Raw genomic sequence first — 6,000 nt, forward strand, 5'->3', positions numbered from 1 at the left:
AAGGTAAAGGAACCGCTTGGAGGTAGTGACCATAATATGATTAGTTTTAATCTGCAATTTGAGAGGGAGAAGGTTAAACCAGGAATGTCAATGTTGCAGTTGAACAAAGGGGACTATGAAGGCATGAGAGAGGAGCTGGCCAAGGTCAAATGGAAAGGGATCCTAGCAGGAATGACGGTGGAACAGCAATGGCAGGAATTTCTGGGCATAATCCAGAAGATGCAGGATCATTTCATTCCAAAGAGGAAGAAAGATTCTAAGGGGAGTAAGAGGCAACCATGGCTGAGAAGGGAAGTTAGAGATGGAATAAAACTAAAAGAAAAGATGTGTAAGATAGCAAAGAGTAGCCGGAAGCTAGAGGATTGGGCAACTTTCAAAGGACAACAGAAGATAGCAAAAAGGGCAACACGGGCCGAAAAGATGAGGTACAAAGTGAAGGGTCTAGTGGAATAAAGGGATATGGGGAGAAGGCAGGCACGGGTTATTGATTGGGGACGATCAGTCATGGTCACAATGAATGGTGGTGATGGCTCGAAGGGCCGAATGGCCTCCTCCTCCACCTATTTTCTATGTCTCTATGTTTCTATGAAGCTGGCCAAGAATATAAAGAAGGACAGTAAAAACATCTTTAGGTATGTTAAGAGAAAAAGATTAGTAAAGACAAATGTGTCCCTTGAAGGCAGAAAGAGGTGAAATTATGATGGGTAACAAGGAAATGGCAGAAGAGTTGAACAGGTACTTTGGATCTGTCTTCACTAAGGAAGACACAAACAATCTCCCAGATGTACGAGTGGACAGAAGATCAAGGGAGACAGAGGAACTGAAAGAAATTCGCATTAGGCGAGAAATAGTATTGGGTAGACTGATGGGACTGAACGCTGATAAATCATCAGGGCCTGATGGTCTGAATCCCAGGGTACTCAAGGAGGTGGCCCAAAAAATCGTGGACGCATTGGTGATCATTTTCCAATATTCAATAGATTCAGGATCAGTTCCTGTGGATTGGAGGGTAGCGAATGTTATCCCACTTTTCAAAAAGGAGCAAGAGAGAAAACAGGGAATTATAGACCAGTTAGCCTGACATCGGTGGTGGGGAAGATGCTGGAGTCAATTATTAAAGAGGTAATAACGGCACATTTGGATAGCGGTAACAGGATTGGTTCAAGTCAGCATGGATTTATGAAGGGGAAATCCTGCTTGACTAATCTTCTGGAATTTTTTGAGAATGTGACAAGTAAAACGGATGAAGGAGACCCAGTGGATGTAATGTATCTAGACTTTCAGAAAGCCTTTGATAAGGTCCCACACGGGAGGTTGGTGAGCACCTTTAGAGCACATGGTATTGGGGGTACGGTATTGACATGGATAGAGAATTGGTTGGCAGACACGAAGCAAAGAGTAGGAATAATGGCAGGCAGTGGAGAGTGGAGTGCCGCAAGGCTCGGTACTGGGCCCGCAACTATTTACAATATATATTAATGATTTGGATGATGGAATTAGAAGTAACACTAGCAAGTTTGCAGATGACACAAAGCTGGGTGGCAGTGTGAACTGCAAAGTGGATGTTAGGAGGTTGCAGGGTGACTTGGACAGGTTGAGTGAGTGGGCAGATGCATGGCAGATGCAGTATAATGTCGATAAATGTGAGGTTATCCACTTTGGTGGCAAAAATAAGGAAGCAGATTATTATCTCAGTGGAGTCAGATCAGGTAAAGGGGAAGTGCAATGAGACATTGGTGTCCTTCTATACCAGTCACTGAAAGTAAGCGTGCAGGTACAGCAGGCAGTGAAGAAAGCTAATGGCATGTTGGCCTTCAAAACGAAATTTCAGTACAAGAGCAAATAAGTCCTTCTGCAGTTGTATAGGGCCCTGGTGAGGCCACATCTGGAGTATTTTGTGCAGTTTTGGTCTACTAATTTGAGGAAGGACGTCCTTGCTATTGAGGCAGTGCAGCGTAGGTTCACGAGGTTAATCCCTGGTATGGAGGGACTGTCATATGAGGAAAGATTGGAAAGACTCAGCTTGTGTTCACTGGAGTTTAGAAGGATTACAGGGGATCTTATAGAGACGTATACAATTATAAAAGGACTAGACAAGCTAGAAGCAGGAAAAATGTTCCCAATGTTGGGGGAGTCCAGAACCAAGGGACACATTCTAAGAATAAAGGGGAGACCATTTAAAACTGAGGCGAGAAGAAACTTTTTCACCCAGAGAGTTGTGAATTTGTGGAATTCTCTGCCACAGAAGGCAGTGGAAGCCAATTCACTGGATGAATTTAAAAGAGAGTTAGATAGAGTTCTAGGGGCTAGTGGAATCAAGGGATATGGGGAGAAGGCAAGCACAGGTTACTGATTGGAGATGATCAGCCATGATCACAATGAATGGCGGTGTTGGTTCGAAGGGCCAAATGGCCTCATCCTGCACCTATTTTCTATGTTTCTAAGTAAAAAGGATGGGTGATGTTTCATGTTGGGACCCTTCTTCAGACAAGGGGGTAAGGTGAAGAGCTGGTATAAATCAGGACCCGATCTTTTCATTGGTTAGCTGATATGCAAAACAGTGCACTCCTGTATATCTCACACAAAATGATGTAAATTTTACCATGAATGACAGAAATAAAAAGTGTTATCCTTGTTTATGAAGTTCAATTTTGAATGATTTAAAATTGATGGGGTTGGTGCAATATACTGCTAACCCACAAATGTGTCGTTATGAGATATTCACATTTTTTAAATCCATAAATCACAAAAAAAAGAAGGTGCCGATGTTATTTGACCAACTTATCGGTTGAATTTAAATATGAAATTTTTGCAGGTTGTAGGGTAGTGGGTAAGGATCGTGTTCATGCATGTAACTCATTTTTCACAAAAGTGAGGGTTAGCACTATATTGCTATTATATGTTAAATTCAAAACTAAACTATGGTAGAAATGTACATTATTCATGTCTAAAGCTAGCACTGTATCAGTGTAGGTATGTATGCGTACATTTTATTACACTAATATAGAATGAAAAGAAAAAAAAATATGCACAAATTTAACATATATATATAATATGTTAAATTTGTGTAGTGTGTGTTAGATTAATACAAGGGAAACTGCACAAAAGAGGGGGCTGGGGAGGAAGGATGGGAGGGAAATGGGTAGAAACAGTGAGAACAAATAAAATCAGAGAGATTAAGCAGGGGGAAAACATTTTAAAAGAAAAATAACAAAAACCTGTGAATTGGTATTATGACACATACTGTTCCCCCACAACACTGATTACACTGCGAGAGGCATAAAGGACGGCGGGTTTTGCTTACTAAAATGGCGGATGTTCCACTCCGTCGCGTACTACACTTCAGTATACGTGATTTCAACGGAGTGGTCTATCATGCTCCGCTCTATTATCTTTGCTAATGATTATCTTGATTTTTTGCACACATTTTAATCTGAAAATATGCTGCCCAGGATTGAGCATTTGGACCAAAAGGTTCAGTACCTGAAGTTTTACAATGAGGGCTAGGTGGCATAGCAGTAGAGCTACTGCCTTACAGTGCCAAAGATCCGGGTTCGATCCTGTGTACGGGTGGTTGTCTGTACAGAGTCTGTACGTTTTCCCCATGACCTGCGTGTGTTTTCTACGTGATCTTCAGTTTCCTCCCACACTCCAAAGATATACATGTTTGTAGGTTAATTGGCTTCGGTGTGTCCCTAGTGTGTGTATGGTAGTGTTAATGTGTGTGGGGATCGTTTGGTCGGTGTTGACTCGGTGGGCTGAAGGGCATGTTTCCACACTATCTCTAAACTAAACTAAACTGGGCTGGAGATTCAGGCTTCAGGCAAAACCGAAGAGGAGGGATGAGGCAATGGGATCAATTAAATAGTGGGGGTGGAGGTGAAGAATCAGAACACTTGGTGAAGGGGCATCATGAGGGTGGTGGGTTGCAAGGTCTGGTCCAGACCTCAGGACACTGATGACCATCAGAGGGTCTGTGGCCACATTGATTGGAGCTGAGACCTTTCTTAAGTACTATCAGAGACTTGGGGAGTGGAAGGGAGGGGGACTAAAGTGATCAATGGAGCTGGTAAATGGGTTTGTACCATGCAAGGCTGAAGTATGAAGGATCAAATGCAAGTAATGAAATGTAGGGTCTCAATCCAATGCTTTGTCATGAAAATGTGGTTATCCTCAGAGATCAAAGATGATTGTTCACAGATCAATTTGGTCTAATTTGACTGCAATGGTCCAAAGCAAAAGCTTGGGCAATATCCTCATCATGAGATTCAACTGATATGGAATATCGTACACAGGGGATAATTGCTTCAGGATACATGTGGTTGAACTTGCAGAATGAAAACAAAAAAAGATTATTACTGCATTTCACTCAGATAAATTCAATTTTCAGACATTTAGTGTTAACCAAGTAATATTTTTTTTCTTGGTTGTTTTCAGGGTTGCAGATTGGAAGAACCTAGATTGATGAAATTCAGTTATACAACTATGTGCAGATTTGCATGGTTCAGGGAGATAGAAATTAATGCAATACATTTGGAGATGAAAGAAAGTGGACAGCAATCATTAATATTTTTTTAAGGAAAGTTATGTTGAAATATGTAGAGGTGTAGAGCTGTACATTTAAGGTTACAATGGATACAAAGTTCAAAGCTTACAAAGTTGATAGATGAACGAAGGAAGTTCCAAACATATATTATGAGTAAATACATGAAAAAAGCAATGGCAGATGGAACTCAATGCATTGGAAGTAAGTTTGTCTGCATATTATCGTTGAATTCAAAAAATATTTGTTTGATTTTTAGTTACACAAACTTGCCCTTCGCGATAATTTTAAATTAGTGAGTTCCTCTCAGTGACTACTGATTATATTTGATTATAAACCCTTTTATTTTAGCTACAAATATTAATATAAATCCTCTAGGAAAAGCAATGAACAATAAGTATTGGCAGTGGTGCATTTTATATGGGAACAAAAAGCATGGGCAATTGAAACTTTGATCTCCTGTGTGGTTTATCATTTTGATCATCGGAAAATATTTACAAATGAGTGTACAGTTTACCATATTCAATAATGTTGTATTTAGTGCTAGAAGGCATGAATTGCAATCGAGAAAACAAACTAAATTGAAGAATCGCAGGGCTGGGCGGGAGGGGCGGGCGTTCATATGCTGCTTAATAGTTTAAAGTATGGTATAGTTTGGTCAGGAAAAAGGCTGACAGGCACAAATACAATTGGAGACACATAAAAACAGCATGTATAAGAAAATAATTGCAGATGCTGGTACAAATCGAAGGTATTTATTCACAAAATGCTGGAGTAACTCAGCAGGTCAGGCAGCATCTCAGGAGAAAAGGAATGGGTGACGTTTCGGGTCGAGACCCTTCTTCGGACTGAAGAAGGGTCTCGACTCGAAACGTCACCCATTCCTTCTTTCCTGAGATGCTGCCTGACCTGCTGAGTTACTCCAGCATTTTGTGAATAAATACCTCATAAAAACAGCATGGTCAGTTTGCATTTCATATTCTTGAAATGCATTCTCTTGGAAAGTTGCTGCACAATAATGACCAGAGCTACCAACTTGAGAAACTGCCAATGCTAGATCTCACAAACTGGCATGTCAACAGCACATCAAATTCCAGCAACCCAATCTTGACCAGTGATGAATCCAGAATTCATCACTGTATTCAGATTGATGATTAACAATCCCAAAACAATATGGTCCACTTCTTCCATCTCCCACATTTCAAGATCTAGAACAGCATGGTTTGGATTTCTCCTTCAACATTTTGAGATACAGAAATCAATTGCAAAATCTCTCCTCCTCCAGCTGATACCAAAGTAATTCATCTTGGAACAGTTGAACTACATTCAAAGTGTTTTTGACTTGTTGATCAACGTGAAAACTGCAAACGTAGGTGAATAAGTTACAAAAAAAATCCCTTGACAAAATTTTCTAGATTTAAGGACAAGGTGTAAAATATTTTGTAAAGCTGAGTAAT

This window comes from Rhinoraja longicauda, chromosome 9 (genome assembly GCF_053455715.1).
Source record: "Rhinoraja longicauda isolate Sanriku21f chromosome 9, sRhiLon1.1, whole genome shotgun sequence".
NCBI lineage: Eukaryota > Metazoa > Chordata > Chondrichthyes > Rajiformes > Arhynchobatidae > Rhinoraja > Rhinoraja longicauda.